Source organism: Lacerta agilis, chromosome 3 (assembly GCF_009819535.1).
Source record: "Lacerta agilis isolate rLacAgi1 chromosome 3, rLacAgi1.pri, whole genome shotgun sequence".
In the NCBI taxonomy this organism is placed as follows: Eukaryota; Metazoa; Chordata; class Lepidosauria; order Squamata; family Lacertidae; genus Lacerta; species Lacerta agilis.
Genome location: NC_046314.1, coordinates 107030698 through 107043276, shown reverse-complemented (window position 1 = coordinate 107043276; position 12579 = coordinate 107030698).

The following is a 12579-nucleotide window of genomic DNA, read 5'->3' as shown; positions in this document are numbered from 1 at the left end:
GTCTCCGCTCCTCCACATGCAGCTGCTGGGTGACCTTGGGCTAGTCACACTTCTCTGAAGTCTCTCAGCCCCACTCACCTCACAGAGTGTTTGTTGTGGGGGAGGAAGGGAAAGGAGAATGTTAGCCGCTTTGAGACTCCTTTGGGTAGTAATAAAGCGGGATATCAAATCCAAACTACTCCTCCTCCTCCTCCTCTTCTTCTTCTGCTACTACTACATACTTTCATTCCATTGCCTAGAATTGTAGAGTTGGAAGGAACCATTGAGAGTCATCATCTAGTCCAGGCATGTCCAAGAGACTGCGATCTACTCCCAATATAAAAAAAAAACTGGCAGTGATCTACCCATTGTCATTGGAGGGAGGAGGAGCGTGCGTGGGGTGGGTGGATTGCCCAGAGTTGTTGAGCTTTTTGGGGGAGGATTGCAGAGCTTTTTAGCCTTTTCCCGTAGCTTTTTGTACACAATAAGGATCCCGCGATCTACCAGAATCAGCCGGGGATCTACCGGTTGGATCACAATCTACTGGTTGGAAATCCCTGATTCTACTCCAACCCCCTGCAATGCAGGAATCTTTTGCCCAACGTGGGGCTCAAACCCATGACCCTGAGATTAAGAGTCTCATGCTCTGCTGACTAAGGTACCCAAGATGCAGCAAACTAATGAGTAGGTGGAGGTTTCCAGACTAGCAGACTCGCCAGATTTCTGCAGGCTAATTGCTGGCATCGGTCCACCAGAATGGAGTGGTGCTTATTCTCACAGCACTCTGGAAAGAGGTTCTTTTGGTTTGGATGCACAAAGGCATCAGCCCATAGTGGACCACCTATGTCAGGCACCCCCAAACTCGGCCCACCAGCTGTTTTGGGACTACAACTCCCATCATCCCTAGCTAACAGGACCAGTGGTCAGGGATGATGGGTATTGTAGTCCAAAAACAGCTGGAGGGCTGAGTTTGGGGGTGCCTGATCTATGTAGTGTACAGGGATGGTTGCAGAATCAGCTCAAGCTGTGCAATCTGTCTTCCCATTGTACTTGTAGAGATATCGAGAGGGAGGGGGAAATGCGTCTCAAAGGAACAGTTTGGTTCACTGCTAAAGGAAGATGGCACACAGGCACATTGTCACTGTTGGTGCTATCTGGATGGATGGCTATTGAAAGATATGGGGTTGACATTTGCTTATCAAGGAGAGAATAATGGATAAATGATTCTGGCCCATGGTGTATTTGAATTTACTCATGCCTACCTTCCTAGGTTGATTTTGTGATATGTTAAAATTAGTTTTGGGGGCTAGAGGCAGTAGCACTCAGGAGGCTTGCCAAAATAGCATTTTAGAGGAAGCCTTCCAATTGAAAGTATGACATGATAACCGTAGGCGGAAAGTAGTATCAAGTAATTTACACTCTGGTCCTTGGGCACAGTTGAGTGTTAATTCCTTGTGAGTCCTGGAATTGTAGCATGCAAAGAAGGTGTTTGTTTCCTAATTGCTGTAATAGGAATTATTAATGGAAAGAAGGTGTTTGCCTAGAATGCAGCTCAGAATCATCACATCTTATAGGCTGGTTGAAAAACTTCCTAAATGGAAGGTGGCATTGATGGCTCTGGTGTGAGTTGAGCTAAAGCAGCAAGCTGTCGAGTGCAGAAATGTGTGAACAGTTTTGCCCTGCCGACAACCAGCAGCGCTGGAAATTCTCTTCAATGGGAGCGTTGTGTTTCCTTCACGGTTCTCCCACTTGGATCGCTCCGTTTGTTCTCCAGCTTGAATGCCAGGAAATGCCAGGTGGCTGTGCTATTTCGAATACTATCAATCAGTATTCCTCCCACTTAACAAGAAGGAAGAAGTTAGGGTTGCAAGCTCTGCAGATGGGATTTTCAGCTCAGGATGTGAAGCTCTCCGTTATACGAGTCCGGAGGAACCAACTGCGCCTTTTTCGTGCCAACGGCAACCAAGATGTGGTGAAAACTTGACAGATGGATTTTGTACTGATTCATAGCCTGTGAAATATTTATTATTGAAGGTATTGCCATTTCCCTAGTGGCTTAGTAGAAGCTTGTTGGGAGAAGAGAGGGGAGTTTAAACCATTTCCTTTTTTAAACAAAAAATGTGCCCCCAGCAGTAATAGGTTTCTGAAACATTCAGCTTCATCAATTCAAAAACCTCTCTTAAACTATTCAGAGCTCTGCATTATTGTTAACAGCAGAGCTTGATGCATTTCTGAAAATACCGGTACTTGCTTTCTGTTTATACCGTCTGAAAATAGCAATCGTGCTTGTGAATTTAAAGCATAAAATAGTAGTTCTGTGCAATAGAAAAGTATACATCTCTGGCATACAGCTGCATGATACCCAGGGTCAAAGAGAATATGGAAATGGAGTGGCCATAGAAACATGTGTAAGTTAGGTTTATCTAGCCAATGAGGCTCACACTTTCGGATCTTGAGCTCTGGCTGTCATTTTAATGATGAAAAGCTCCAGAAGGCTCTCTCTAGCCTCGATTATTGGGCAACAAAATGGCAAATGAGATTCCAGTGTAGGTAACTGCAAAGTGATGCATACTGGGAATCACATAAAAACTGATGGGGTCTGAAATGGCTATAAAATGGCAGATAAGAGGTATTGAGAACAGTGGATAACTCATAGCACTGTGCTTCAATAGTGGATGTGGCAAAATCCATGCTAGGAATTATTATTGAAAATTAATGGGAAATAGAAGAATGCCAATTTTTAAAAATAAATATGTGGTCTTTGTGTGCCTTCTCCATGAGAGGTCTGGAGGGTGGCAGCATGAGAACGGGCCTTTTCCACAGTGTCTCCCCATTTGTAGCATGCACTCCCCAGGAAGGCTCGCCTGGCGCCTTCATGATAAATCTTTATTCTTCTTCTTTGGCGATCACTCGTAGCCGAGTAAGATTGTCTTCCAAGAACAAGTCCATAAGTGACTGTGGAGGAAAGTGAAATACTGGTGGACAACAAAAGAGGTTTAAAGACAAATCTTTAAAAAAAGATTTCTCAAGACAAATCTTTTAAAAAAAATGCAGTATATATCTTTAGGCACCAGGCAAAAATGTTCCTCTTCAACCAAGCCTTTGGCTGATTTACATCCATTGCCCTTTTAAATGTGTTGTGGGACGGGGTGTTATGGGTTTGTTTTCGTTCTTACTTTTATTATGTATTTTGTCTTTTTTATATTGTACTTTTATGTTGTGAACTGCCCTGAGATCTATGGATGATGGGCAGTATACAAATTTTAATAATAATAACAATTTGTTTAATCCTCTTTTAAAACCATACAAGCTGGCCATCCTTGCCTCTTGCGGGGGCAAATTCCAGAGTTTAACTATGCACTGTGTGACGTTATTTTCTTTTGCCTGTCCTTAATCTTCCTCATTTGCCTACGTTTTCAAACACGTTGACTTCAATCCTAAACCAACCTTCAGTACAAACCCACCCTCTGAAAAACAAAAAACCTGCAGCCATCTGATTCTGAATATGCCCTGCTTTATTCTTCCAAACAGGTTAAGTATTGCAGCCTTAGCCTTATATTGACAGCAGCTTTTGACCTAAATTTCTGTAGTATGTCCTTGTCTAAACTTGCAACTGAACACTGCTGAGCTGCACCTGTTGCTGTCATCCATTTTAAGCTACATCACCCCCCAGAGCAGAGTACTGCTGATTTTTCAGAGTACTGCTGATTTTTCACTTTGCACTAATAATGTAATATACTGGTGATTCTTTTTTTTTTTTTAGGGTGGGATAAGTCCTGTTTCCCCACCACCATATAACCACTTTTGTTAGTAAAAACAAGGTGATTGTTATAGTACTTAGTGCAGCTTATTTTTTATGAACCTTAGATCACTGATTTTCAACATTTTTAGACCAGGGGCCCACCTTCAGCTTGAAAATGCATAATGGGAGCTATTGCCTTAAAAAAGAAAATCAATATATCTGGCAAGAGTCATGCTGGTGAGCCACACAGTTGTAGGATCTGAACCATCGGCTGAAGACCAGTGAATGAATGAATGAAATTTTATTTGCGTCAGCCATTGGCCATAGCAACAAAAGAAGAATGCGATATACACAAATAAAAAGTTGATTATATAAAATAGAGTTTAGGGTCCTGAATCGGCAGTCAAATAGTGGACCTTATTCTGATTGCCCCAGCTAAAAACCGTGCAACCTTTGCTGTCACCTACTCATCTTGATCTGCCAAGAGAAAGGTAGGTAGCCTAGGGTTACGACGTCCCCGGATTTGCAAATCTGTTCCCGGACAAATTCTGTCCCCGGAACGTCCCCAGATTTGCAAATCTGTCCCCGGGAAACATGGCAGCAGCCTCAGCAGCCTGGAGCCAGCCTGGCAGCACAGTTGGCTCTGGCTGGCTTCAGGAGCTGCTCGCTGCCGTGACGCCCGCCATTTTTTCTCGCTGGAAGTCTCCATATGGTGTGTCTTGTGCACAACACATCATATGGGGACTTCCAGAGAGGGAAAATGGTGGGTGCCAGGGCAGCGGGCAGTGAGCAGCTCCTGAAGCCAGCCAGAGCCAACTGCACTACCAGGCTGGCTCCGGGCTGCCGCTGCCACCACCACTGCCAAAGGGGAACCGGGAACGTCCGGCAGTACAGATCTCCTGCCCCCTTCCCCCTTTGTTTTGACTGGGGGAGGCTCGGGAGTCGCGGGCAGGCAGTCGTTGCCCCGTTTCCCTCTGCATTTATGTTTCATAGGGTGTGAAAGAAGGGCTTTGCACCTTTATACACCTTTATACAATATGCATGTGCGCTTGGGCCCGGGGTCTTTTGCCTCACCATCCCCACTACTGACACCCTGTTGCTACTCAGCTTTTTTTAAAAAAAAGGGTGTCCCCAAATTCATTGAAAAAAATCTGATAACTGTAAGGTAGCAGTGTTGGTCTGCCGTAGTCGAAACAAACAAACAAAAATCCTTCCAGTAGCACCTTAGAGACCAACTAAGTTTGTTATTCAGAAGCGTGCATGCACATGATGGAGGGCACAAGGAGAAGGGGACGACAGAGGATGAGATGGTTGGACAGTGTTCTCGAAGCGACTGGCATGAGTTTGGCCAAACTGCGAGAGGCAGTGAAGGATAGGCGTGCCTAGCGTGCTCTGGTCCATGGGGTCACGAAGAGTCGGACACGACTGAACGACTGAACAACAACAACAATGCACACGAAAGCTCATAGCAATATCAAACTTAAAGGTAAAGGTACCCCTGACCATTAGGTCCAGTCATGTCCGATTCTGGGGTTGCGGCGCTCATCCCGCGTTACTGGCCAAGGGAGCCGGCGTACAGCTTCCGGGTCATGTGGCCAGCATGACAAAGCTGCTTCTGGCGAACCAGAGCAGCACACGGAAACGCCGTTGACCTTCCCGCCGGAGCGGTACCTATTTATCTACTTGCACTTTGACATGCTTTCGAACTGCTAGGTGGGCAGGAGCAGGGACCGAGCAACGGGAGCTCACCCCATCACAGGGATTCAAACCGCCGACCTGATCAGCAAGCCCTAGGCTCTATGGTTTAACCCACAGCGCCACCCACATCCTAATAACAAACTTAGTTGGTCTCTAAGGTGCTACTGGAAGGAATTATTTATTTTGTTTTGCCACGAGAAAGGAAGGGAAAGCTGAAGACCAGTGTTTTAGAGCAGGGGTAGAGAGTTTTTTTCCCTTCCAAACTGAGGGCCACATTCCCATCTGGGCAATCTTTAAAGGGCTGTATGACGGGGTGGATGGGTCCAGAGGCAAAAGTGTGTGGAGCTACAGGTGCAATTTACAGCAGGCTAGTTTCTACATTCAGACACTCCCCTCTATCCAGACAAGCAATGTGTCGCATTAGAGTTCAGAAATGCATTCCAACTAGGCAAAAACACTCAAGGTGGGTGCAAAGCTACTCGGAAGCAGCATTTAAAAGGGGAGGGGGAATGCTTAATGATAAACAGTAGGTATTCATTTCTGTGTCTCTTGCTAACAACATTTTATTTTACTTATCAGGCTTTTATTTTTTCATTTTAGAAAGGCGGCATAATAGCGGATATGCATGCACTCCATAAGATAGCATACCATCCAACATTCCTCAGATGAAAATGGGGACATTTCTCAACCCCTCAGTCCCCCCCCCCCCCAGCTCAATTCCCCAGCATCTACCCACAAGGCTGGCTCAGAGAGATGCTTGTCTGAATCCTTGGGAAACTGTTACTACAACACTGGCAGACCAATAGCCTGGCTCGTTAAAAGCATCCTGTGAGGGGAGAGGATGTTGTCACACCATTGGTGAAAAACCTGTTATGATTTCGCCTAAAATGTTTAATCTCTCTTCACCCTGTTATTGTCATATTAAATTGTGTGTCTCTTCAGCTACCTGGCTTCTTTCTCTCACCTGTCCCACCCCATTCTTATAGAAAAGGTGTTATTAAACACCGTGATTTGTAAAGGAATTTGCCAATGCAATGGATTGGCAGAAGTATTAACAATAACCAGAGGGATTCCAAGTGATTAATACTCTCAGGTTCTTCCCACACTCAGCTGCAGTAAGGAGAGAAGGTGTATATTATCTGTGCGCCTTTGGCACTCGGGCCAACAAAATCTTGCTGAACTGGTCCCTTCTAAACTGTAAAGAAAAGACTTTTCCTCTTTAAATAAAATCCTAAATGAGGGGTGTGAGCACCAAGCGCCTCTGAAAACCACCCCACTTGTTCAGCCTACGGATTATCTATTTCATACATCACCAAAGATGCCTGGAAAGGATGAGAGAGGGAATCGGTGCACAAGACAACTCTGAATGGTTACACACAGAAAGTTAACAAGGCCGACGTGATTGCAACAAGTACATTCAGACCTGAAGCTGAATAACCGAGACGTGCTCATGCTCATTTTAATTAGATTTTCTTTCCTGTCCTGCCCTCAAGGAACATGGCAGGTTATAATATTTCCTAATCTCATTTGAGCCTCATTTTAGCAACTTGCCCAAGACTACCCGCTCAGCGGCAACATGAAACCTGGGATTCCCAGGCACAAAACCAACTCTCTTTCAAAACTTAGGATACTTTGCAACTGAAGAGTGCCTCTGAAGTCTCAGAATGACTCGGACACATATCTGGGCCAACTCAAACGATGCATTTGTGGTGTTGGATCTGCTGCGGCATATTTGGCTTCACGGGGCCAACCCCTATGCTATGGCGCCAACCCCTATGCTATGGCATGAAGTTCTTTGCTGTTCTGATTAAATGGCTGAAAACGTTCATTGGAGCTTTGAACCTGTCTGAATTACTGCTATTTCTTCTTACGTACAGGTGGGTAGCCGTGTTGGTCTGCCATAGTCAAAACAAAATCGAAAATTCTTTCTAGTAGCACCTTAGAGACCAACTGAGTTAGTTGCTGGTATGAGCTTTCGTGTGCTGAAGAAGTGTGCATGCACACGAAAGCTCATACCAGCAACTAACTCAGTTGGTCTCTAAGGTGCTACTAGAAAGAATTTTCGATTTTGTTTCTTCTTACGTAGTATCTTATACAGCTCTTTTTTCTCTATACTTGGCAGAACAGAGACCAGAGGTGCGTAGATACACCTGCTTGGGAAACATTCAGGAGAGGAGGAGCCTTAGAAAGGGTGGAAGGTAGGGACTTTCAGTCCTGGCAACTGCTCTACAGGGGCAAGACCTACTGGGAAGTGTTGCTGAGTTGTATGTTCATTTCCTGGAATAAAGAATAAACTTGACTAACAATGGTGCCCTGCCTCTTCCATGCTGACCTGTGTCTGACTCCAACACAGATATACCAATATTGTTGTTCTCCATATTGCATGAGACCAGCTAGAAATTTGCATCTGAGACAAGATTTGCCGTTACATTGCATTGTTTATCACTACTTCCTTCCTACTTTCTCAAAGCCAGCCTCTCGTGAATTTTTGACTGGCTTCCTGTGATCATTGTGACTTTCTAGGTAGATTTCACCTTGTCAGGTGGATGAGACTTTATATTATTTTGTGAATATTGGAATCTGATGTGGGAAATGTTATATTTGTTTGTTGTAAAATGGAAAACTATAAATAATAAAATAATAATAATAATAATAATAGTGATGAGACTTTAACGGTGAAAGTTAAAGTGAATCAACCTTAATTGCTTAGGTAAATTGTGCTTTGGGATGCCTGCATCCTGCTTAAGAGCACTGAAAATCATCACATTTACATATTTTAAAAAGAGGTCTCAGGATGCAATCCTAGCTTTGCTTACTTTGTAGTAAGCCCCGTCGAACACAGCGGGACATACTGATGAGTAAACGTTGGTAGGATCAGGCTCCGTGTTTTAACAGCCTCTGTTATTCCACACCCACGGCCAGATTTTCAACGAACTCTTATTTTCATTTTTAACAATCTTGCATTGGTTAATTCAGCTCCCCTGAAAATGCAATTTCAAGGGATGATTCATAGATATTTCACCCCCGCTGTGCCATTCAGCTTGAGTAATTCTGTCAGCAAAATTTGCAATTAGAAAAATTATCGTGCTGCTTTATTTTCCACACAGAAGAGAATGACGGTGTTTGCAGCCATTAATACCATATTTGTATGCAAGATGCAGAGAGAAGGGTGAGCACGTATACTCCCACATACTCTGTCACAGTGGGTCAATCTGGCAGAAGCACTATTTAAGAAGAGAGAGAGAGAGACTAACTTTTTAATGCAAATATTCAAGCAAACACCTTACTTGCAAAGGTGAAAGAAACACGAAGTCCTAGATGAAAACATTAAGAATTCTGGGACCAGTCAGTAATGTTAGGCATTCAGGCAGATTTCCATGGAATAGTTGCCATGAAACAGATTTATACATTGTTTATTTTGGAGGGGGAGTCGTTTTATTTTCTCCAGTGAAACCAAACAAACAGTATTTGCTTGCTCAAACCCTCTGATGCATAACTAATTTGAGGTGACCAGTTTCTTTTTATGTATTCAGTTGTTATTCTGAATCCATTCAGTTGTTATTCTGCTCCATTTCTACTTGTGGAATGGGGCCTCAATTCTGCATCTGCATAGCTAAGAAACATAGGGTGCAGTAGGGTGCAGCCCCTTACACATTCCATTATTGTATTTAAAAAAGATACTGCCCCTTGCCAGCGATTCTGGGAACAGATTGCATGCTCATTTTTGGAAGGTATTGACTGGTATTGACAGAATTGGGAGTCAATATGACCTTAACAGATTAGACAACTGGGCCCAAGCTAACAAAACGAATTTCAATATGGACAAACGTAAGGTTCTGCACTTAGGCAGAAAGAACCAGATGCACAAATTTAAGATGGGGGACACCTGGCTTACTAGCAGTACATGTGGAAAGGATCTAGGGGTCTTGGTGGACCAAAAGCTTAACATGAGTCAACACTGTGATGCAGTGGGGGTGGGGGGAGCTAATGCTATTCTAGGCTGCATCAACAGACGTATAGTGTCCAGATCAATTCAAGGGTAGTAATAGTACCACTCTATTCTGCCTTAGTCAGACCACACCTGGAATACTGCGTCCAGTTCTGGGCACCACAATTTAAGAAGGATGTTAACAATCTGGAACGTGTACAGAGGAGGGCAACCAAGATGATCAAGGGTCTGGAAACCAAGCCTTATGCGGAGCTGGGTACGTTTAGCATGGAGAAGAGGAGACTAAGAAGAGATACGATAGCCATCTTCAAATATCTCAAGGACTGACACCATGGAAGAGGGAGCATGCTTGTTTTCTCCTGCTGTGGAAGGTAGGACTTGAACCGATGGCTTCAAGTTACAAGAAAGGAGATTCCAGCTAAACATCAGGACGAACTTTCAGACAGTAAGAGCTATTCGACGGTGGAATGAAGGTTGTGGACTCTCCTTCCCTGGAGGTTTTAAAGCAGAGGTTGGATGGCCATCTCTCATGGATGCTGTAGTTGAGGTTCCTGCAGCAATTAGCACAAACGGCCTCAGAACAAGTAGGTACACTTCGCCAATAATATAATTTTTTCTGGTAATTGACTAGGTTAGTCCCAGATAATAAACAACTGGGTAAAGAAGGTAGTAAGAGAGTGCCTTTTATTGAGCCAGGTGAATGTATGGCACTAAAACGAAAATCAGTAGCTGCTTCATGTTGTCTGAACTTGGCTAGTCTTCTTTAGACCTCCGGTGCAAGAAGAACTGAGTACCGTATTTTCCGGCGTATAAGACGACTGGGCGTATAAGACGACCCCCAACTTTTCCAGTTAAAATATAGAGTTTGAGATATACTCGACCGCAGATTCTCCACCCGGCGTATAAGACGACCCCCGACTTTTGAGAAGATTTTCCTGGATTAAAAAGTAGTCTTATACGCCAGAATATACATTATATATACTGTACTATTTAACTTATATGCAGAATTCACCATGCGAAAGGCTGGACTGGATGAATCCCAAACCGGAATTAAGATTGCCGGAAAAAATATGCTGATGATACTACCCTGATGGCAGAAAGTGAGGAGGAATTAAAGAACCTTTTAATGAGGGTGAAAGAGGAGAGCGCTAAATATGGTCTGAAGCTCAACATCAAAAAAACTAAGATCATGGCCACTGGTCCCATCACCTCCTGGCAAATAGAAGGGGAAGAAATGGAGGCAGTGAGAGATTTCACTTTCTTGGGTTCCATGATCACTACAGATGGTGGCAGCAGTCACGAAATTAGAAGACGCCTGCTTCTTGGGAGAAAAGCAATGACAAACCTAGACAACATCTTAAAAAGCAAAGACATCACCTTGCCGACAAAGGTCCGTATAGTTAAAGCTATGGTTTTCCCAGTAGTAATGTATGGAAGTGAGAGCTGGACCATAAAGAAGGCTGATCGCCGAAGAATTGATGCTTTTGAATTATGGTGCTGGAGGAGACTCTTGAGAGTCCCATGGACTGCAAGAAGATCAAACCTATCCATTCTCAAAGAAATCAGCCCTGAGTGCTCACTAGAAGGACAGATCCTGAAGTTGAGGCTCCAGTACTTTGGCCACCTCATGAGAAGAGAAGACTCCCTAGAAAAGACCCTGATGTTGGGAAAGATGGAGGGCACAAGGAGAAGGGGACGACAGAGGATGAGATGGTTGGACAGTGTTCTCGAAGCTACTAACATGAGTTTGGCCAAACTGCGGGAGGCAGTGAAGGATAGGCGTGCCTGGCGTGCTCTGGTCCATGGGGTCACGAAGAGTCGGACACGACTGAACGACTGAACAACAACAACATACTGTACTATGTTAGGTTAAAAAAAAAAGCCTGGCTTTGTTCAGGGAACTTAGGTTATGGTTTACTTTTGCTCAGTGGAAGTTACTTTTGATTCAAGGCAAACCCTTCACTTGCTTGAGGTTGCTGAGAAACGAGGTGTGAAAGAATGAGTCACATAATTGGTACTATGGTTTAACTGTCTGCCATAACAACGGTAACTGCCATAACAATGTACAAGTAATATGTTCCAGAGCGGTAACCGTTTTAGTTTGTTGCAGCAAAAACAAATGAGTCTTGTAGAACCTTAAAGAACACAGCAGTAGTTGCTCCAGGACTTTCCACATTGCCCCCTTTCATGCTTGCTTCATGAAGGTGCAAAGAACTGCTACTGAGACTTCAGTAATGATCATTCAGAATAAATGATGAATCAACATATATACAGTGGTAGTTCTGGAAATAGCTCTAGCAGTTAACCAGGGGCTAAGAGCTAGGGTGCATGAACCTTGGCCATGAACAGCCACCCAAAGGAAACTGCCTTCAATATAAACGTGTTTGATCCTTACAGTTACATAGCTACTCAGTCTTACCTAATTGAGGCAACAGTTTCTTTGCGGCCAATCCAGTCTTGGATCCACTTCCTCACTGATGGGTGGCAAAGTCCAAAAGGTTATTTATTTCTAAGAGAAAGTGAAAGAGTGAAAGAGAGAGAGGCGTACAGCTAGAGAAAGCAGATAGGACTAAAACTTGTCTACCAGCCAGGAGGAGCCATGCCCTCCACTTCAAATGTGCACAGATAGGCTGTGATTGCTAAGTGTGAATGAAACATACTCTAAAAGTTATCTAAGTCACCTTTGTAAGGATTATTGCTTCACAAGCTCGCCGGATGAGCCCTGATCCAGAATATAGATTTGGGAGTGCTGATCCCTGGCTTAAATTATGCCTTGCCAAATCTCCTTTGAGCATGGGTAGGCAAACTAAGGCCCAGGGGCCGGATTTGGCCCAATCACCTTCTAAATCCAGCCCGTGGACGGTCTGAGAATCAGCGTGTTTTTCCATGAGTAGAATGTGTCCTTTTATTTAAAATGCACCTCTGAGTTATTTGTGGGGCCTGCCTGGTGTTCTTACATGAGTAGAATGTGTGCTTTTATTTAAAATGCATCTCTGGGTTATTTGTGGGGCATAGGAATTCGTTTTTCTTTTTCTTTCCCCAAAATATAGTCCAGCCCCCAACAAGGTCTGAGGGACAGTGGACTGGCCCCCTGCTGAAAATGTTTGCTTACCCCTGCATTTGAGGGTTCCACACAGAGCCGTCTTAAGGGGATCTGCCGCCCTGGCGCGGCTATCCCTCCGGCGCCCCCGCCATGCCGCCTCTCCGCCGC